Source organism: Lissotriton vulgaris, chromosome 2_1 (genome assembly GCF_964263255.1).
Source record: "Lissotriton vulgaris chromosome 2_1, aLisVul1.2, whole genome shotgun sequence".
In the NCBI taxonomy this organism is placed as follows: domain Eukaryota; kingdom Metazoa; phylum Chordata; class Amphibia; order Caudata; family Salamandridae; genus Lissotriton; species Lissotriton vulgaris.
Genome location: NC_141687.1, coordinates 921997024 through 922020709, shown reverse-complemented (window position 1 = coordinate 922020709; position 23686 = coordinate 921997024).

Genomic DNA, 23686 nt, shown 5'->3' with positions numbered 1-23686 from the left:
GCCTGAGGTACATTTTCCGGGCTACTCACGTGGGTGGCACAATCCGTGCTGCAGGCCCACGCATAGCATTCGCTTCCAAGGCCCTGGCACACTCAGTGCACTTTACTAGGGGCTGACAAGAAAAACAAACAATCAATCATGGAAAAACCAATCCAAAACATACTTTACCTCAGGAGCACTTGCTCTTTACCACTGATCAGCAGTGCGAAAAGTGCACAGAAACACCACACCATCAAAAACAGAGTAAAAACCGGGAGGGCAGAAAGCAAAAACTCAGGAGAAACACGCCAAAAGATGCCAAGTCTAACATACCCAAAAACCCCTACTCACCTTTTCCGCCGGGAGACTTCCTTGGTGTTAGGGAGCATATCCTCCTCACCTGAGTTGGTTAACCCTATGTAGCATGTAGTCTAGTGCGCTTTATGAAAATAGTTAACACGACCCTAAACCCAGTGGCTAGTGTCTGAACTTAATTTATTGAGTCCTGCTCTGGTACCTTAAGACAATTCTTTCTTGATAACCAAAAGATACAGTAAACTGTGAAAGACTCCTCATATAAATACACAGTACTGTACTAGATCTATCGAGATCAGCTCTGGTATTTGAAGTCACTTTTTTTTTTTTTGATAACTAAAGACACAGCAAACTGTGTAAGTCTTTTTATACAAATGCACAGTACTGTACCAGTCTGCATGATTTGTTTTTCTCCTTTCTTTTTTTTCTCTATTGCTTTTATCTGCTTTGTAAAACTCTTGACAATGCATCGCACTTTTTCTCTTTGAGTAATTGCAAAGATTTTTATTAATCATGCAATAAAGATTATTATTATTATTATTACTATGTATTGTCTGTAGGTAGTTCAAGCTTGAACCTTTCAAAGGAGCACCCCTTAGCGCTACCCTCTATGAATTCCACATATTCTGATAGCTAGTCTGGCAGCATGTAACATACCTGATAACTGCTGATATGCAGTTACTCAGAAGCTGTGTCAACATTATCTAAAACTTATGGGTGGGGTTGTTACCTTTGTGGCTGAGGCTCACAAAGCATTTAGGAGAGAGGTATTCTGTTCATGAGTTGCATTCCCAGCAGCAGATGACCGAAAAGAGCTGTTTCACAATTACACTGCAGCTGATGTTCCAAATAACTTTGCAGCTTAGGAAGCACTAGAGATACCCTTAACATACCAAGAACACAGAAATTGTTTGATGGTGCCCTACCTCACACTACAGAAGAATTTAGACAAGGTCACCTTAGCAATGAGGGAGCAACATGGGCAGTCTTAGCCGGTTACACACTACGCCCAAATGTCGCTAGTATGGCAGCAGCACAGTTACAAAGATTATATGCAGGACTAGTAGTATATATAGATGCCCGACCAAGTTTTTGCCTTACGAACAATGACAGTAAGTTCTGTGAGGACTGCTCAAGCTGCAGTACCACAATTAGCTACACCAGGCATTAGTCCACAGAATATCAACTCAGTTATGTAAAGAATTCCCACTAGGCGGAAGAGATTCCGTTCTGGATTGCACAAAAAAGCAAGTCACCTTGAAGCAATGTTTCTCCATACAGGACCCTACGAAAAACATTTACAGCCTGATTCATGAAGCGAAATAGCGCCCGCAATGGCTGCGAAAACGCAATTGCGGGTGCAAAACACGGAATCGGCATTCAAGTACGAAATAGCGAAATCGCTAAAAAATAATAGCGATTGGAATAGCGATTACGCAGTAATAGTCGCAGACTCCGGGAAGTCGAGCATTAGCGATACGGAAATAGCGACCAACCACGGAATCTGCGAAATGATTAGCGAAACGCAATATTGTCTCAATCGGCATTCATGAAAGAAATACATTAGCGAAAAAGCGCTAAATCGCACGTTTGCGCGGCGCAATTTAAGGACAACTCAAAGCAGGTGGTAACCATAAAAGCCATGATGAAGCTAAATTTGAAAAACTGTTAGCCAATCACCAACAGGTCCAGGCCTGACCAATCACACATAAGGACATTAAGCAGCAGCATTAGGCGTTCCACAATGCCTGGGATGTACATGGTGGTGAGGCGGCGAAGGCTACAGCGAGCAGCACGGAGGAGACGCATGAGGCAGGCAAGGATTTACCGGCAGAGGGTCACCTTGCTGGGCCAAACCAGAGAACAGATTTATGCAAAATACAGGCTGAATGGGGAAATGATCACCTGGCTGATACAAGAACTCAACCCCATCATGCAGCACCCAACAAGGCGAAATAATTCTGTGCCCACACATGTGCAGGTATTGTGCAGCCTGCACCTCCTGGCCTCCGGCAGTTTCCAGGGCATAGTAGCCGCTGCTGGGGGGATATCCCAGCCCACCATGTCACGCTGCCTCCACACTTTTGTTGACGCCATGCTCAGCCAGCTCCACCGGCACATCACATTTCCCACGAGCCAACAGGAATTGGACCTCACTAAACTACAATTTTATAATGTTGCCCATTTTCCCCATGTCCTCGGCTGCATAGACTGTACCCACGTCGCCATCTGCCCACCAGCTGGCACGGAGTATATGTACCGCAACAGGAAGTCCTACCACTCCCTCAACATACAGATGGTCTGCAATGCCAAGACCATCATCACTGACCTTGTGGCCCAGTACCCAGGGAGTACCCATGACTCCTTTATCTTCAGGCACAGCGGACTCCACACACGACTGATCAGGGGAGAGTTTGGGGAAGGACACCTACTTGGTAAGTACACTTTGTCGACAATGTCACATTGCTATGAAGTAACTGCGCTGCACAGGCAATCAACATCTGCTCCTCTCATTCAGGTGACAGTGGCTACGCCCTACGGGAATACCTCCTGACCCCTTACCTCAACCCTGCCACACCTCAGCAACGGCGCTACAATGTTGCGCACATCCGGACAAGGAACTGTATTGAAAGGACATTTGGCCTGCTCAAGAGCAGGTTCCGTATACTGCACAAGACAGGTGGGGCCATGTATTACAGTCCTGCAGCGTGCTGCCACATTGTGGCTGTCTGTGCAATGCTTCATAACATTGCAACCAAGCGCCGGATACCAGTTGACATCTCAGGCAGTGAATCTGAGGGGGACGACCGGCCACCAGCACATGCGCACCATGCACGCGGGGAGAACCCAGCTGAAGGCCACAGACGTCGCAACCACATCACAGCTAACAATTTCTAGCCCACCCCCTTCCCCCACCCCACATATCACAATTGCATGCAAAATGTAATGATTACACAAGGCGAATGTGTGCAGCAAAATAAATGTATTTGTTTGAATCACAAGATAAAAGGGTCATGGTAACAACTATTTACAAAATCCAGTATTCCAGCATACTGCATGTAAAGGTTCATGGCAGGCTTAGCTTCAGCCTGCGCCTGTGTCCCTGACACAATGTCATTGGTGCTTCCGGCGCACATTTCCCAGGCGCCTGTGAGGCTCTTCCTCATCCTGGGCAGCTGGACCAGGCGTAGCCCTGTAGTGTAGTTCCTAGTTTCCCACTAGGCCCTGCGCATTGGAATAACATAAACAGTAGTATCGACGTGGAACTGCGGATATTCCAGGCCTCCACTGACTATGCTAAACTTAATTGGGTTGTGTTACCAACTAGCTCAGAGGTCACTGGAAACTTTCTTCTCTGCATAGGAAGTGATCAGCTTCCTTGGCACAGACAAGAAGGGATTCAGTTTTCCAAAAACCGTGCAACATGACAACTTTGCTCCTCAGATCAAGAGTCGATCTCTAGGGTCGTGTGAAACAATAGACATAGATTTCACTCAGTCAGTCTAGTGCAGTTTACTTTCACAATATGTAGAGAATAGAGAGACGGGCGTGTATCAATAAAGGTTAACATTTATTGAACAGTCTTTCTTCTCGTACAAGAGAAATGTATTGCCACAATTGCAATAACTGTTATTATAAAAAGTACGTACAGTAAGATAAGTATTGCGAAATAGAACTGTAAAAGCATTGATATGGTTTCTTAGCCATACAATGGTTAAAAGTAATAAAACATATATACAGTCATATATACATTAGGCTAACATACTCAACTGGTGCTTCTAACTAAGCCTACCCCAGTGTGCCTGACCTAAGCCTAACACGTGAGAAGGGGAGTAAGTAAGTAGCTTAAGTTAAGTTGGTTTTGCCAAGGTTTGTTTCAAGAATTCTCGTCTAAGGGTTTAGTCAACACCATACCTCTGAATAGAATGATGGAGGATTGGTATCTCCTTCAGGGGTCTCTCTCGATATCCCAGTCACCCGCGAGGGTAAACCGGAAGCGCCGGGACTGGATTTCTCTGCACGAGAAATGCAGCGGCTTCTCTTCAGCGCGTCGAGGAAGGAGGCGGGGGACAGCGTCCGCGGGCAGCTGGATCTGCTGGATGTCTTCGCAGAGGACGGCTGCTCGGCTCCTCAAGCGTACTGCACCATAGGTCGCGCTGTAGCGGCGATAATGGTAATCAGCAGCTTCACCACCACAGGATAGCAGGCTGCAGCGACAGAGTGCTAGTTTTTACCAACACAGGGTCATGCAGGCAGCTGGCATCAGCAACAGGCAACGAACTCACAGCTCGTATCTCTCTCTCATTGCTTAAGGCAACGTTGGTAATATTTATACCTGACAGGTGCCGGGTTTGACGCAAGTTTGCTGGACATAAGACGTCAATTAAAGATGTCACTAGGAAGTGACAGTTATCAGTTGCTCATTAGAGTTCCATTACTAATCAAAACATAGCAAGCGGGGATTTCCAGGTTTGCTAAGTTTTTATCTTGTTGAAGAACTCGGAGTGTTATCTAGGAATATCAGATAGTGACTGCTGCTCTGTCATTGCACTAATTGGTCGCAAAGGAAGTAGCAGAGAGTCATGCTGGAATGTGGCTCTGTTCGTGTGAGGCCAGAGATGACTTTTCAGAAAATCGCACTTGAACGGTTATGCCAATATAGGGAATAAATGGATTTATAGCCGAATAGGGGCATAAGGTCACAGTATCGATCAGGAACCTAGATAAGCACGCAACACCCACTCCACGGGTAATGTCCATCAAAATTACTAAAACTAAGCAATTAGATGCATGTGTAACATTGCCCACCCCAAAATACATAAATGCATTCGAAATAGGCGTACTTGTAATACATGGAATTTAGGTACTGTATGTTTTTTAAAGCATAGTAATCATTCAAAAAATTATTGCATATGAAATCAATGAACGATTATGCATATAGAATTACACATGAAGTATCTCTGACAGAAGAAAAGCGAGATAAATCATCACATAAAAATGCATTGTAATAACATGTGTGCTAGAGGCTGGTGTTATGTTGGTATGTCTCTAGATGTGTTTAGAAATAGAAGTGTGAAGCTTCTGTTCTCTAAGAATAGTTTTTACGCTAAGCAAAGAATTGTTCGTGCCAAAAAAAGGTCAATATTAGAAAAAATTGTCCAATTCAAAGAAAATAGATTTCCAAAGCTCCTGGCAGTTTTTGTTGATCAAAACTGAAGGCCGAATTCAGAGTTCATGGGAACGCTGTGTGTCGGAAAGCCTCTAAAAAGTTATTGTTTCTCTGTGGGTGAGAACATCGTATCAGACAGGCTCGCAAAGAATTGGTCTACAAAATCAGGTGATAGTTCAACCAAATTAGATAGCGCTGTAACTTGGCAGGTGTGAGAATGATTGCTGTCATCGAAGGCAGGACCAGCAATGCTCACAGCACGTTGTACCTGGGTGATGTTGCTTTTGTCACTCGCTCCACTGTTACCACTTGGCTGTAGTACAGGAGTCTCCACAAATGCCGTCATCAGGATTGGTAGCCGCTGGGGACAACACAATGCGTGAGCCGTTATTGGACTGAGCAAAGTATCGACGTCCATTGGTACTGCTGATGGAAGAGAAAGACAGATGTCCAACACGCATTCATCGCCGCAAAGCATACACCGTAGCACAGGTAAAATGCAATTTTGCCATATCGGTCTGAATGAAAGGAACCAGGTCATGTTTAGATCTCTCAGCCTGGCCAATCCGAGGACGTCAGTTATCCTGTCCCTGTAGCGCATTGCTAGGATTGTCTCTTCCATTCCCATGGGAGCTATGTCTGAGCCGAGGCTTGCCATAACGTAGCAGGATGGTCAAAAATAGAATCCCTGCAACGAGTCCCAAAAATAGTGGTATGCCGCCAAAAATCGAGTGTACAAAATTAGGAAAGATTCCCAAAATTGCCTGGAAGGGTGTTAGCAGTCCCGTAAAGACTGTCTTAAATATGCCTGGGATGCTTGTTGCACTAGACATGTTAAGGAGTTGGCTGCACATTTCTACGAAATGCACCGGGCAATTTGTTGATAAAAGGTCATGGACTTCAGTAGCCGTCCTTGCGACTAGAAGATCATACGTCTCTTTAGATGACGTTATAGGCACTGTTGTCTGTAAAAGTACAGATTTCACTTTGCTTAATGTATCAATTCGTATAGAATAGAGATTCAGACGAGGCCAGAGGGGAGTCACTATGTCTGGAGGCCCGCTCGGGAACAATGCTTGCATACAGCATTTGACCATGGACGTAACTTGTACTAGATAACTTGTCCCTGGCGCGAGGCCACAACACCTGTGATCCGTTCTAAGAATGTAACTCCCGTTCGAAAGTTGCATAAAGAAGGGCTCTATCTGAGTTGCAGGTGTGACTAGCTGGTGGCATGAAAGGTTGTTTGAATTTCCATCACATGCTCCGTGTAAATTAATACCCTGACACAAAAGTATACCGCTTAGTGAATGTTTACAATTCTCACCACTAAGAAATACATTTTTGTCGCTGTCACTATAGCAAGAATGAGTGTATGGTAATTTCCATATAGATTTTACATATCCTTTACCCAATTGTTCATACTGGCCAGCAGGTATGTACTCAAGGCACTTTTTAAATCGGAAAGTTGTTATCGGAATTGTGATAATTCCGTGTATTATCCATTCAATGACAGGACTCTCTGACATTGTCAATGGTAATCTCTCGAGTCTTTCGATGCTCAGGATTGTATAGTCTGCTCCTTTCTGTGCCAAACTGATCTGTTTATCAGTAAGGTTAAAACTGGAAAATAATGACGTTGTGTTGATTAAACGCCAAGGCACATAGCCTGAACGAAGGTTTTGTAGCGTCCAGCCTAGTTCTATAATAGAGCATAATTGAGACTGGCCATGTTGTAACATTAGCAAATCTCTGTCTATCACATCAAAGGCAGAGGATACAATATTGTCCAACGAATATATTCTGGAAGACAGAGTCGTTAACCCATTGTCTACCACAGAAAGTGTTTTCTCCAAATTAATACGATCAATTTCTCGTATCTTTTCAGCAGTTTCAATTTGCTTTACTTTCCAAGCCTCGTTGTAAGCAGCATAGATGCTGGTCGCTATGAAATGCTTTTGACGCTGTTTGCGTGGTCCAAGAATGAAATCGCGCAAATCAGCACCATCTTTTAATAAAGATAAGTGTTGCTTCATTTCAGCCAGTGTGGATGTAGTTAGCCATTCTAGGCAGAGTTTCCCTACACTGTATGTGGTTATAATCCCTGGATGTTGTCTCTGGGAGTATCTAGGGTCTAATCTGGTCGTTTTGAAACCCTGTGTTTTGTTCAGGAATCTATCTTGACAGCTATTTGTGTCTGTAGGCCAGATTAACCACTTTTTCCAATCAGGATGTGTTCTGTTCAAATGTAAAATTTGTGTTACGTCTAACTCAATATCTGTGGTTGTATTCTCAGCTATTGGCTTGGGTATAGACGGTGTTTTAAGGTCTTTGTTCTTAGCTAGGCCAAGACAAGATGTTTGGTGTATTGTGTCATTTAAAAATAACATTTGTTCTGGTATCATGCAGGTTCTAAATAGTGCTTCTATGCCTTGCACCTGCCAATCTTTTGTACCCCAAATTGTTTTCGTTTCAATATTATTTTTCCAATAATCAAAACCAAATGTCATCATTTTGTCATAAAATGCTTCTGAATATATCAATTTAGAATTTGTCAGCATTGTTTTCATTCCTGTTTTCTCTAACAGTTTGTAATAAAACGTTTCTGCATCACTGGTGTTAAACCCTGAAAAATATTTGAATTTCTCAAAAAATGCTTTAGAACTGCTTTTAGGTGGTGTAGAACAATGTTCCCATTGATTATACATAAAAACATTTCTAGGCTGTGCAGATTTATGCAAGTAATGATCCCCATAGTGGGTGTAACAGAATAACTGCTCATAACTAGATGAACCTTGTAAATAATCATGATCTGTGAATCTAGCTGACATTACTAAATCAGACATCATGTCATTAATACTGTTAAAGTCCCAATCATCAGAGAATGTACTAGGTGTCACAAAGTCACTTAAGGAAACCTTTAGTTGATGAGGATACTTCAGGATTTCGACCGGACCATAGATCTCATAGTCTGTTTTCTCCCATACTACCCCACCAGGTATTGGAATTGCTGTGACATTTACTGTTGACAGTTCTCTTTTCTTCACGTGGGATGATCTGTGTGGTTTCAGGACTAGGTTGATGTTCTGACTTGCTGTGTCCATTGTAATATATTTTCCTTCAATGAATTTTCCCAAACACAGTACCATGATGAGCCAAAGCAGGAGGAAAAATACACCTAGACCGAACCAGAACTCTAGCCAAGGGGAAACAAAGTAGATTTCCTTCAGTTGATGAAAGAGTTCTGTTGCTTTTTCTTTAAAAGACTTTTTTGTTTCTGGCATCACTTCGGGGTCGTTCAGATCTTCAGAGAAGTTGTCGAAGTTGATGAAATAACCAGAGGCAGTTCTGTCAATTGATGGGATTGTTCTTTCAATCTGTCTCTCTGTAGCACTTTCTGATGCCACATCATTGTAGACTGGTGCTGTTTCTTGACGAACTGTTTCAATCTGTGTTTCAAGAGGCACGAGTTCCATGGCATTATTGCATAGTCCTTCATTGTGCACTGCAGGCTGATCGAATGTGATTAGTCTTTCAGTTTGAACCTCTTGGATTGTTGCAAGTTTGGGTATTCTGTTGTTTCTTGGGAGTCCACTGGGCCTACTATTGATTATAGGCCACATGCTTGTGGTTTTACCAGATCGATAGACACGACTCTGTTCTCCTTTTTACCAGCAAGGGGCGGTAGCACAACTGATCTTGTTCCGGTGACTGCCAAGACAGGTACTGCTTTTCTGTAAGAAGGCCCAAATTCCTTCTTAACTGCGATCTTTTCTCTGACTAGATCCCCAATCTTTGGAATCCAGACAGGCCTTGCTGGGGCTGTTGCGGGTGGTGCCTCGTCAGTGGTACTTGGCTGTTGCTTTAACTTTATGTTGCTTAATGATTTTCTTGTTTCATTCAGTTCCTGTAAAACAGCCAAACGGTCTTTTACATCAAAGTGCGTTTTTTCTTCTTGTACCACTGACATCTGACTATCGAGGTCCTGAACGTTCATTCTAATTCTGAACAATAGTTCGTATGTGCTGAAACCTTTTAGATAATTTCTTGGCATGTTGTTAAGACTAGTCTGGACACTTATTAAATGTTTGACCCACCCAGCGCCTGAACCTAATACCTTCGCTGTTATAGATTGCTTTATGTTACGGTTTTTTCTTTCTACCACACTATTCCCTTCCGGGGTATGACGGACAAGAATACCGCAACCCAATTCCCATGCTGGCCATGGCCTCCTTATAAGCTCGAGAGCTGAAAGCAGGACCCTGGTCAGAATGGAACGTGGTAATTGCGTATGTGCCGATAAAGACTCGCAAATCTTTTATAACCGTTCTAGCGTCAGCCGAGCGCTGGGGCCACATCCATATGAACCTCGTACAGGAATCCACTGCTACCATGATATATCTATAGTTACCGTCCCTTTGTAGGGGACCACAGTGGTCCAGATAAACGCATGCAAATGGTTTATCCGAGATGAAAAGGGGTGTCTGCGCTGGTCGTTTTACTGTTGATACTTTTATCCTTTGGCATATGTCGCATTCTAATACATACTTTTTAGTTTGTATTCTCAAACGAGGCCACCAATATCTCTGTTTTAATAGTGATACTGTTGCGGAAACGCCAGCGTGTGCAGAAGCAAGCCCTTCGTGTGCCGCTTTGATTAGTCCTAGTCTGTGTTCCCTGTTTGGAATTACTCTATCCCCCACTCCAGGGATTCGAGCAAAAGGAACATTATTTGTATCCGTTAAGTACAAGTACTTTATTGGAAAGCCTTTTGGGAGTGTTTTCTTATCATTTTTTACTGACGTACTGACAGCTTGTAGAATATCGCTGTCTATTTTTGTTTGTGACCGAGTTATCGCAGCTACGGAAGCCGTTTGCACAGCTGCCTTCGCGGCTTCATCAGCCAATGAATTCCCTGCAACGTGAACGCCATCACGTTGATGACTCAGTGTGTGAATCACGTGAGTCTTTTGTAGTTCTTTACTTAAAAGAGCTACCTCGTTCCAGAGCTTTTTATGCTTTATTGTGGCACCTGTGTCATCTTTGTAGTTGTTTTTGATCCAACTCTGCAGTTTGTTATTGTAAGAATTGACGCAAAAATGAGAATCGCACACTATAAGTGTGGGGAATTCGCGTTCTGCATTTTCGAGCGCCATCTTTAAACATCTGATTTCAGTTCTTTGAGCCGAACAGTACTTTACTGATTCAGTTTTTGTTATTTTCGGTTTGATTTTACCGCACAGCCAACGACATTTAATGATCGCACATGCTGCATCGTAGGATTTTTTCTCTACGTTGAAATGCTGTACAGAGCTATCTGTATAGATTATACAGGCATATAATGGGAGAGGCAGAATTTCGATTGGCAGAGGATATTCTTCTTCATACTCTAAATCATTCAGTTCTTCGTATTGCGGGGCGAAATAGTATTTCACGTCTTCCGCTCCTAGAGAATCTATGCACTGTATCCATTTTGGATCCAGTGACACTGTAGGCAGGTTTACTGGGCTGAATAGCGCTTCGAAGGCGGATTCCGCTGTGAGGATGTTAATCCTTTTGCCGTGTGCTAGTTCTCGTTCATTTGCTAATGCGATTTGCACTGCGTTCACAGTTCTTTCTGTGTGACTGAATGTTTTTTCTGCTTGTGTGTACAAGTGAGATTTAAATGAAATTGGTACCTTTTCTCCCTCATTAGAGGTTAGGTACGTGAATCCGCATCTTCCTGGGATGACTCGGATTACAAGATCGATCGTGTTGTCACGTGTGTCTAATTTTGTTTTTGCTAACATGTCTGTTTGCAGTGATCTCAAAATTTCTGTGTGTTTTTGAGTCCAATTGATTTGTTTAAAATCAGGTTTAATTAGTTCGTAGAGAGGTTTAACCCTCTCCGCGTAATTTAGGATGTAAGTTCTTCCGAAATTCAGAAAACCTAGTATCGATTGTAAATTCTTCAGCGTTTTTGGAGCTTGGAGTACAGCGCACTTCTCTAAGAAGTTGTCCGCTAGGCTTTTCCCTTCACTTGATAATTCGTACCCTAAAAAGAGTACTGTCAGATGGGCAATTCGGGACTTTTTAAAGTTGAATTTGTAACCCTCTGCTGCGAACCCAAGTATAATGGTGTTCACTCTTTTCAAGTGAGTATCCAAGTCGTCGTCTGTGAGATAAATATCATCTACCTAAGATAATGCTTCATCATCATAGATTTGTAGTAACTCTGTTACCCTAGCTGAGAATAGTCCTGGGCTGTTCTTGAACCCCTGTGGGAGTCGACAGAATTTTTTCTGTGACCCAAATGCGGAGAAAGCGGTCAAATATCTGCTTTCTGGTGCAATGTTTTGACAAAAGAAACCATTAGATATGTCTAATGTCGTTTTATATTTTTTCCTAACTATGTTATTCATTAGGGCTGCACTATGCGAGTTTTGTACTGCAAAAGTTTTGCAACATGTATTAAGATGTCTGTAGTCCAAAACTAGACGATATGAATTGTCTGGCTTGGAGACAGGAAACAAAGGATTGTTCATTTGAGAGGTGCATGTTTCAATCACCCCCTGGTATTCAAGTTGATCTAAGATCTCCCTGACCTGTTTTTTAGCTTCTTGCTTTATGGGATACTGCCGTTGGGCAGTTGGTTCACTTTTTAGCTGGATTTTGTGAGGCGGAGAGTCCTCATCCCATCCTACATGATTTTTATACAATGCAGGTGCCTGGGCTACTGCCCATTTCCTTGCATATGTATATTTTTTATGAATCGGTATGTGATTCGAGAAGGCAGGCATAATTACTTCTTCGCCACGAGGGCACTCCCTGACAAACTCCGGGGGCCAATCTTTTTCAGCTAACAGAATATCATAGCCTTTTGAGAGCTTATCCCAAAATAGACCCTTAATTTTCCTAGTCTTATCACCCTCCATACGCAATGTTATTTCGTATATTTTATGGGGCTCGCTAAGTCTGGCGTCGGGAGTTTCAACCTGAATGTATTCATTCGTGTCCACTGTCTCCAGATGACTCATCAAGTTCTTGCGCGCTATACTGATCTCAGCTGCACTGTCCAACATTGTCAATGCCCACTCCCCGTTTTTCAACTGTGTCCTCAGTATTCTCGGCATGGTTGATTACTCTAATACTGGCTACCTTCTTTTTCTGAAATTGAGATTTCTTATTTTGAGCAGGTTCCTTGTCTTTGGACTTGGTGTGCTCTCCTGGGTCTGACCGTCCTCTTCTTTCCGAATTCTGTGGAAAAGATCGAGAGGGACGTGTATCAATACTTTGATATCTATCAGGTTTTTTTAGATTATCCCTATTTCTAAGGTTATATCTTTTCTCAGAGGGCTCCCTCTGGGGAGACTGGCGTTCTCGAGTCGGAGTTCTTTCCCTCCGTCGAGGAGACCTTCCTCTGGACTGGAAAACTTTTTCCTTGGGAGTGGATTGTTTATTTCCATCCCAGCTCTTTTTAGGAGTGTTTAAATTATTTTTAATAAATAATTTTTCAGGATTTTCGAGCAGTTGGGGCTTTACTGGTTTCCCACCCAAGCTGTCTCTACCTAATTCTTCATAGCATTTTTCTATGATTTTTGCAAGCTCAACAGGATCTTTTATATCTGTTTCCCTCAACTTCTGGCGAATCGCCACAGATGCTGCTTCTCCCTTTATGTTGGCTAATAATATAGCCGTGACCTGCTTGAAATCTTTCAGTAATTTCATACCCAGATTTAAGGCGGGCTCTGGACCGAATTCATTTTGAATCTGTTTTAGCACTTCTGGTATTACCGCCATAGACGGAACACCGTGTGTTTTTGTGTAAATGGAAGCAAAGACTGTACCCCAAGTGTCACAGTCCTCCACGTGTGGTGCGATTCCCATAGGAAGGCAGATGGTCAAGATTCTGTGTTTCTCAATAGCGGTAGTATCAGGAAATACTGCCTCTATTTGAGTGATTTTCTGGGCTAACCAGAAAGGAATTTGTTCCCGTTTTACGGGTGTTTGACCAAGACATGACTGTATGTTCTGTGGTGTAATTTTATTTGTGTTTCCCTGATGAGGGGTTAGCTGTGGTGTATTAACAGCTGGCTGGATTGTAGCAATCCGCATTACATATTGGACTAATTGCCTATGTATTTTTATTAATGTGTTTAGCTGTGCTAACAGCTCTTCTCTTGACATTCTTGCAATGTCAGGATGTGGTGTGTAGCTGGCTAGAACCGGCCACGTTGCTCCTGGTCTCCCTAGAGGACCGAGCCTAGTTATGTGATTATTGTGTTTTAGGGCGCCATTAAACCAGAGCAGGTGCTCTTGAAATTTAAGTGGGATTTCAATCTCCTCGAAAGGAGCGTACTCTCCCGGAGGTTCCTCTATTTTGTAATAGTGAAACTCTTGTGTTGCAGCGTTTGCCGCTGGAAAGTTTATCCATGAATAGAATACCTCTGTCTGCCGATACTCGTGAGCCTCTATCACGAAAATTACTGTACCACCTTGAGGTGTCAGTCCGTTTTCTATAAGTTTTAAAGTTATAGATTTTCTTAACTGGACCGGGATGATAATAGCATCCGGGTCTGCTTGTTCGGGACCTTGCTGAGTCGCATCTACTGCGGCCCCAGAGGTTCCGTTTTCTACTGACATTTCAAAAAATGCAGGTTTGCAGAGTAGGTCTCCAAGGAGACAAAGATTAGATGCACAATATTTTGGAACACTGTATCCTTCAACGTTGAATAAACCGGAGCTTTACATAGGAATCTCTTCCTACTAAGGTCGGGCGGATTTTAACCTTTCACCCACTCCAGACGTCTATTGGAGTATTTACGGGAGAAAGGGGTCTGTGAAATATGCACGACTGAGTTACTCTACAAGTCTTGCGTTAGTTTATCGCCTTACCAAACGTTTGGGCGCCATGTAGTGTAGTTCCTAGTTTCCCACTAGGCCCTGCGCATTGGAATAACATAAACAGTAGTATCGACGTGGAACTGCGGATATTCCAGGCCTCCACTGACTATGCTAAACTTAATTGGGTTGTGTTACCAACTAGCTCAGAGGTCACTGGAAACTTTCTTCTCTGCATAGGAAGTGATCAGCTTCCTTGGCACAGACAAGAAGGGATTCAGTTTTCCAACAACCGTGCAACATGACAACTTTGCTCCTCAGATCAAGAGTCGATCTCTAGGGTCGTGTGAAACAATAGACATAGATTTCACTCAGTCAGTCTAGTGCAGTTTACTTTCACAATATGTAGAGAATAGAGAGACGGGCGTGTATCAATAAAGGTTAACATTTATTGAACAGTCTTTCTTCTCGTACAAGAGAAATGTATTGCCACAATTGCAATAACTGTTATTATAAAAAGTACGTACAGTAAGATAAGTATTGCGAAATAGAACTGTAAAAGCATTGATATGGTTTCTTAGCCATACAATGGTTAAAAGTAATAAAACATATATACAGTCATATATACATTAGGCTAACATACTCAACTGGTGCTTCTAACTAAGCCTACCCCAGTGTGCCTGACCTAAGCCTAACACGTGAGAAGGGGAGTAAGTAAGTAGCTTAAGTTAAGTTGGTTTTGCCAAGGTTTGTTTCAAGAATTCTCGTCTAAGGGTTTAGTCAACACCATACCTCTGAATAGAATGATGGAGGATTGGTATCTCCTTCAGGGGTCTCTCTCGATATCCCAGTCACCGCGAGGGTAAACCGGAAGCGCCGGGACTGGATTTCTCTGCACGAGAAATGCAGCGGCTTCTCTTCAGCGCGTCGAGGAAGGAGGCGGGGGACAGCGTCCGCGGGCAGCTGGATCTGCTGGATGTCTTCGCAGAGGACGGCTGCTCGGCTCCTCAAGCGTACTGCACCATAGGTCGCGCTGTAGCGGCGATAATGGTAATCAGCAGCTTCACCACCACAGGATAGCAGGCTGCAGCGACTGAGTGCTAGTTTTTACCAACACAGGGTCATGCAGGCAGCTGGCATCAGCAACAGGCAACGAACTCACAGCTCGTATCTCTCTCTCATTGCTTAAGGCAACGTTGGTAATATTTATACCTGACAGGTGCCGGGTTTGACGCAAGTTTGCTGGACATAAGACGTCAATTAAAGATGTCACTAGGAAGTGACAGTTATCAGTTGCTCATTAGAGTTCCATTACTAATCAAAACATAGCAAGCGGGGATTTCCAGGTTTGCTAAGTTTTTATCTTGTTGAAGAACTCGGAGTGTTATCTAGGAATATCAGATAGTGACTGCTGCTCTGTCATTGCACTAATTGGTCGCAAAGGAAGTAGCAGAGAGTCATGCTGGAATGTGGCTCTGTTCGTGTGAGGCCAGAGATGACTTTTCAGAAAATCGCACTTGAACGGTTATGCCAATATAGGGAATAAATGGATTTATAGCCGAATAGGGGCATAAGGTCACAGTATCGATCAGGAACCTAGATAAGCACGCAACAGCCCTGGTGCTGCGCCTAGGTGGGGGGGCCTGCGTGGCAGAGTTGCTGCTCACGCTGGAGGCAGCCTCACTCGCATCATCTCCCCCTACGATGGCCGGTAGCACAGGTGTAAGCAGTGGGATCACGGCGGTGGTCAAGTGCTCCAGCACCCGGGTAATCTCCTCGCAGCACTGGACCAGTTGGTGCTGCTGGGTCATAGAGCGCCGCGACAGCTGGGTGGTGGCATTTGCTGCCACATAATTTGAGCGACTATAGGTCGACAGCTGGCTCAACAGCTGGTGGTGGCGCCTGCGTGCAACACTGCGCTGCTTCCCCAGCGCTGCAGTATTGGCCTCCATTGCCGCCGTCATGCGCTCCATGGCCGCCGTCATGCGGTCCACCCGCTGGCCGACTCCCGCTACATTGCGGCCGATCTTATGCAGCTGGAGCTGGATGGCTCCTTGCTGCTGCGACTGGCGCTGGTGTAAACGGAGCATTCGCCGCTCCACGCTCATGCAGGCATGGAGATGCCCATTGCCCCTCCTGCTGTTCGGCCGCTGTGTAGCGGATGTGGCTGGCCCAGATCGTGTTGGACGAGCTGCAGGTGTTGTAGGAGCTGGTGTCGCAGGTGCGGCAGGCACTGGAGGCACATTGGTGGGGGGCCTGGCCTTGGCAGCCGGTGGGCCTGCAGATGTTGCAGCAGGTAAGGTGGGGGGCCTGGCCTTGGCAGCCGGTGGGCCTGCAGATGTTGCAGCAGGTAAGGTGGGGGGCCTGGCTGCTGGTGTTGGCGCAGCGGCAGGGGCTGGTGGCTGGGTAGCGGGTAGGGATTCCTCCTCCTGGGCCTCCTCGACGATCACCAGCCTCTCGCTGTCACTGCTATCATCCGCACCTGTGAGGGTAAGTGGATACTCATTAGGTGCATGTGACTGTCAGACGTGCAGATGTTACATGCATGCTGGGTGACATTCCCTGGATGGCTGTGGATTTGTGCGCTTAGGAACCTTTCTGGCCGCATTGTGGTACTACTACATTGTGGACATACTACGTCTCCCACAATGCCTCAGGGCATTTCCTGATGCACAACATAGGCATGATTAAGGGCCAATGAGTGAGCCTATTTGGGCAGGGACGGTCATAGGGGACAGGGTCGCAGTCGCATGCCACTTACCTTGGGTGTTTTGGGTGGGGCGGGAGGAGTCCAGAGTGGTCACGCCAACACACGCCTCCCTCTCCAAGGTGTCCTCTACCTGGTCCTCCAGGGGGGTGTTGGGTGGGACAGTCGGTCCACCACCTCCAGTGCCTGATGACTCACCGAGGCGCGCCGCCACCTTCTCCTTGGCACGCCCTCGGAGGTCGTACCAGCGCTTTTTCAGCTCCTCCACCGACCTGTCCGCAACGCCCACAGAGTTGACGCTGGAGGCAATCCCCACCCAGATCCTCCGCTTCTCCTGTTCTGGGACCCTCCTGGAGTTGGCACCAAAGAGCTGGTCGTGTTTGGCCACCACCCCTTCTATGAGGTTCTCCAGCTCCTGCTCAGAGAACTTTAGTTTGCGCTTGCGGCCAGCGCTGTTGCTGGGGCCAGGCAGAGGTTCGTCGGACATGGCGGTCGCTATTTCGGCCGGGTCGGGAGTCGCTAACGGAGGTTTAGCGGCAGCTTTCCGTCGTGTACACTCGAATGATAGCGTCACTGTGGTGTTTGGGGGTGGGATTTGGCTGCTTCCTGGTTGTGATGTCATCACGGTGCTCGGAATGCGTCTTCCCGTATTTCCAGATCCCGCGAGAATGCGACTCGCAATCCCGATCGCACGGGATTGCGAGTCGCAATCCCGTGCGATCGGGATTGCGAGTCGCCATATCGTGCGATCGGGATTGCGAGTCGCAATCCCGATCGCTGGTGGCCGGAAATAGCGATTATTCTGCGTTTTTTGTAGGTCGCTAACGGCTTTAGCGCCCGCGTGCGAGTCGCTATTTTTTGCCCGAAAAGTACATGAATGCCGTTTTGCGTTTTCTCAATAGCGAGTCGCTATTATTCGCTATTAGGGACAGGCAAAACGGCATGTACATGAATCAGGCTGATAGCTCTTACCAAATGCTTGCCAATGTTGATGGCTCCCCTGTGGAAGACTGTACCACTTGGGGAACAGTGTTTGCTGCAGTATATACCAGTCTTTGAAAAGATCCAAAATGAATATGGGGCAGCCCCTGTCCTGGATTTGGGGTGAAAACTGGAAGGCAATTTTGTCTGCCCCATTATGTTAAGTAACATTAAAGGGGAATCAGCAGCTTTGGTTATATACCCGCCGCTCACTAATTTGGCTCTGGGAAAGGAGAAATGCAAATTACCAAAAATTATTGAAGAAAATTATGCAACAGTGGATAAAGATAATTTGGGACCCAGACAGCCACAGTCGGTAGTGGGATTACCTGCAGAGGGGTGATGTGGGGAGGGGGAGGGGGAGGGGGCAGGGTGGAGGTAGTAATGTATGGATTACGGAGCTTTACAGGTAAGTAAACATATAAATAAATAAAATGTATTTCGTTGTGCGCACTGCATCGCATTTGGGGATGCAGTGCATGCAATTAAATTTGTTTTAATTATTTATATGTTTACTTACCTGTAAAGCTCAGTAATCCATACATTACTACCCCCCACCCTGCCCCTTCCCCTCCTCACATCACCGCATTGCGGGTACTCCCACTACCGACCACGGCTGGACCCAGACCTAGTAAACCTCAAACTAAGAGTAATTCTGAAAAGGATAACTCAAAGAGAACACCCAACTCTTCCACAAAGATGAAGTAGGATAATAAGAAAAATAAAGAAAAGACAAAGTCACTGTGTGGATCGCCTTAACAGAAGGCCACTGAAAAGTGCTATAATATGCTTACCCATGATAATATTAAGACGTCTGACAGGTATATGGATACTGATACAAGTTCATCTAATTTTGTTTCAAGGGTCATCCCAAAAACTATTGGAGAGAGGTGGACGGTCAGAGCACAGATCCGAGGTGTTAGTGAAAACGAAGAAGGATTCACAACGTTAGTATGACTACATAATAGAAAAGGAAGTTTAACCTAAACAGTGAAAGCCTCAATCCAAAAAGAATACGATAGCTGGACTGAAAGTCAAGCATGCCACAGATATTGAGGACATTGTTTCTGAGCGGGGTGTGACCAGGCCGAACAACGCAGCAGAAGTCACAATAGTTCACCAGAACCTTATGGATTGTCTGATGGTAGTATCGCTGAGTGACTATATCCAGGTGGAAACAGTGGATACTAGGTTAAGTGTCCCTCATCAAATATATGCTATGTAACTCCAATTGGAGGGGGATGTACCAAGATACATTAATGTTCTCTTTTGGGAGAACCTGTCCTTCGGCTATGACATTCTCTTGGCAGATAAGGATTGAACAACAGAATTTGAGATGGATTGCTCAGAGGGATAAATGTTAATTTGACCTGCTTTTTCTGACCTCATTCCAGAATCAGTTAAACATTCATACACCAAGGAGTGGGCATTAGTGAAAAAAAAACAAATTAAAGAGATTCTCGCACAACTTGAATACCAAGGTGCAGTAGAAAGTTGCACCTCTCCTATGAATAATCTCTTGTTTTCAGTTATGAATCTAGACCATTCATATTATATAGGGTTAGATTACAGACATCTAAACTCAGCTATGTTATATTCAATGAAGGTGTCACTTTACCAAGTGCATATAAATGGTATTTATACACCAATGCTGAGATGCATTTTGCACCAACAGAAACAATTCTGATGGCAGTACACACTGCTGTGGTGAGAGTAAGCATTGTCTCAGGGAAAACAAATAATTCTCGTGACTCCAGTGCCACCTTAGATGTGGTCACAAAACTCAGTGTTCCAAACGCAAAAGCATTACATCCAAGACGGATGCAGTTGACCACCTCTCTCACTGCAACAAATGTAGACTACAGGTTTGACTGTACACGGCAAACACAAGCATACCTGCAGTATGAAAATAAATGCCCTCTGCCAAATGAAGTAATGCCTCTTGATCAGTATAATTATATTATCTATACCGATGGTTCTGCACTGCCTGCCATAGGGACAAAACACCAATACTTGGCAGGCTGCGCCACTGTAGAGGGTAGAATGCAGAATGGTGAATTCCACCCTGAAAAAAACCTACATGCAGTTAGTAGGTGATTGCACAGCGAAGCTGGCAGAACTCAAAGCTCTAATTCTGACACTTGATAATACAGATCCTGGACTCCCCAAACTCTTGGTGTGTGATTTGTATTATTGTGTCCAATCTTACAATAAGTATCTACACTCTTGGAGCCCAAATGGATCCATAGATTTCAAAGGCTACACCATAAAGCACAAAATGTTTGGGGGTCATCTAGCTAAGCTGAAAGAATGCTTGTCACAGACTTATGCGATTCACACCTTGAGTATTCAATGTGTGGGAATACATGTTGCAGGGAATTCCATGGCTGATTAAGCCACAAAAGCAATAGTGCAAACTGCTGATGTCCCTGCGATTACATGTTCCTGTACGGGAATAGATAGAGAAATTATTCAGGTGAAGACACCCACTTGCCGAACACTTTCCAGTAAAGTACTACTACCAGTTAAGTGCAAAAACCATACCACTTGCTCATATTCTCGTAGTGTGGAATCGAGTAATACCTAATTCAGATTGCAGGCTAGGTTTAATCTTACCAGCGCATGAGGGCCTAGTATCTAAAAATGCAGGAGTGGCAGCTAAAATTTCAGTATTGCAGCAACGCTTTTAGTGGCCAAGTCTATATAAACAGACTAGGGACTTTTTCCTTAAATGTAACATCTGCTAGCAGATGAAGGGTTCCACTGTAGCACGTCCACAACAGACAGCTCTATTGATCTCAAACAAGCCTTTAGCTTGTGTTTATGTGGACTACAGTGGCCCCTTACAATCAGATGGGACTTATAAATACATCTTGTTGGCAGTGGATTCCTGTTCTGGATTCCTGTGGGTGTGGCCACAGCGATCAGCTGATATGCAAACTGGTATAAAGGGTCTGCAAGTCTTTTTCGGGACATATATAGTTGTCACAATCCATTTGGACAAGAGGCGGTGTTCACCTCTAAGGTTTACAAAGACCCCATGGGAATATTAGGTGTGCCCATGTGTAACTTCTCTCCCTACAATCCTGAGGGAAATTTGGTAGTGGAGAGGAAGAACCGACACTTAAAGCAGCCTTTAACAGTGAGGGTATTAGGCTCAGGTCGCAATGGTGTCCATCACCTATATGGGTTCCCAAGAGCCCTCAACAATCTGCCTAGAAAATCCCTCGGTGGTCGGACTCCCTGTGAGAACCTGTTTGGAGTTAAGATGTGGGTACCTGGCCTTGACAGTGCCAGCACAGTGGTGTTAGAAACACCCTTTGACAGCAATGAACATTTGGCTGCTTTACAAGAACTGAACAGCTTTCGGGCCCGAGTAACATGTACCTCCACTGGAGTGGTGAAGGAAGCACCGGTAACTCATTGCTGGATCCCCAAGATTAGTGAACTCTCTTTGTTATTCCGCTTCAAATCGGACACAATGAAATATTTGCTTTGCTTCTCACAGGGTTTTACAGAATTTAGATGTCTTATTGACTCGATTGTAGGTGTGGGTACTTGGTCTCTGATTAGTGAATCAGCTCTGTTGTTGCCTAGTCTTGCCTTGCCACTGCTAGCCAGACCTGGAGAATCAAGCGCCGAGCGCCGCGCAGAGCCACAGCCAACGGAGGACTACGGAGCACCGCCGTGTGCACCGTGCCGGCAAAGGACCCCGGAGCTAAGACGTCGACTGCAATCTGTGCGGACCCACGAGACCCGCTCCACCCCCCCTGCCACGCGGAAGAGAAGCACGTGGTGTGGGGCCGGACAGGACGGTCACAAGCCGGTAGGAAAACCTGAGAAACGCGGTGTGCACGTTTGCCGGCTCCGAAGTTATCAGCGACTCGCCTGCAAAACCCTCTAATCCCCCGCCCCCGTGGAGGCAAGACAGAGGAGCTCCCGCACAGCGCTGCCAGTAAGCAACAGTGACACACGAACAGTGGCCCAGGAGCAGGAGGGGCAGGCTGCATTGGGATTATACAAATTTGGACTATTTGATATCTGGATCAGCCAGTAATAGTGACCAAAGGCTTAAACACCTGTGGCACCTGAATAGCAAGGTGCCAAGACCTGAAGGGTGAGCCTAGAGTCCCGGACCCAGAACCCTCAAAGCACAAGGAGTGCAAGTACTGGGAAAAAGCCAGGGGAGTCACCGGAGGAGAAGAAAACAAGCGCGGCAAGGCAGGCAGGCGGTCAAAAGGCACAACAGAGGTAAGTGAAAGGTTTTAAGCATAACAAAGTAATATTAAATAAAACGGAGAAATTAACAACAGCAGTACTACAGTTTAAGTAATATAATTAAAGAGATAGCACCGAAAAAGAGGGCAAAAATTGCGTTCAGAGGATGGGACAGAAAAGAGTAAACATTTGGAGGGCTCAATATCACTGGAAGAGAGCCAAGAAAGCCAGGCTTCCATTATGGACAATAGTAAGGGGCGACGCAAGAAAAGAAAAGTTAAAAGAGCGACCAAAAACGCCCAACAGGCTAAAAGGGGTTGTGCCCCAACAACCTCCAAGCAGAAAGACAACATGTCAGCGTCCAAATATATAAAGGATTTCGTAGGGAAACACTACAAACCTACGGAGCCAGCATTAAACCTTGATCAAGAGGGAGACATGGAGGTAGATGACTTGAAGGGCGGAGAAAAGACAGGGGCAGCTGTCACGAGCCAGATAAGCAAAGCCATGGAAGAACTCCCCGAATAAGAATTTCCAGACAGAGAGGAAGGAAGGGATGACCCCATATTGATAAACCTAACGCTCTTGAGTCAAAATCTCCACATATCAGCCCCTCGTCTCTCATCATCCCCAAAAATGTTCTTATCACAATCATTAGGAAATGAAGAAATAAGGGAGAACGAAAGCCAGAGCCAGAGCTATGTCTGGGGGGGGCGCACCAGACCAACCTCTGCAGTACCAAAAGACCCCTAACCCCCAACCACAGCGAGAAAGCATAAGAACCAGTCGGCATACAAACTCAGAAAGAAGTATTGCACAGGACTTGGACCTTTCCGTAATGCCCACAACATCATTGGTGGATCTAATATTGATCTTACAAAAGATACTACAAGGAATCTTAGAAGTAACACTTTCAAATAACGGAGTGATGAAAGCTCAGAAACTGTACTTAAAAAAGATCGAAGAGGAACTAGCCGAGATAAAAACCAAATGCCAAATATGCTGAGGCCAATAAGTATAACATCTCTCACTGATGGAAACGCAGAGAATGCACCAGCAGAAGCAATCGTGGTAAACCCTGCAGGGACACCTCAGCCCATAGAACAATGCATAACAAACAACTCTGTCGAAGCATTAGACAATGTATATATCTCTAGACACCCAACGCTGATAAAAAGGAGAGGGGTGTATGCAGGGGCTACCACCAGGAATAGGGTTGGAAAGAAGGGTGCAACAAACCCAAGAGTAAAGAGAAAAGGGAAGATAACAGAAGCGGAGGCACAGCCAGGTCTAAACCCCCTAGCCCCGTCATAAGTCCCGAATAGACACTTGCAATCGGAGCCTAAAACAACAAAGACCCCGACAGTACCAAGTAAAAATGGGAGAAGCAAGGTGATAAAAGAGAAACCCGTAACATTCAATACTGGGAAGCAGAAAGTAAGGATATCCGCAGAACAATCCAGTAATGGCTGTAGACCTGATAGCTCTCAGAGACA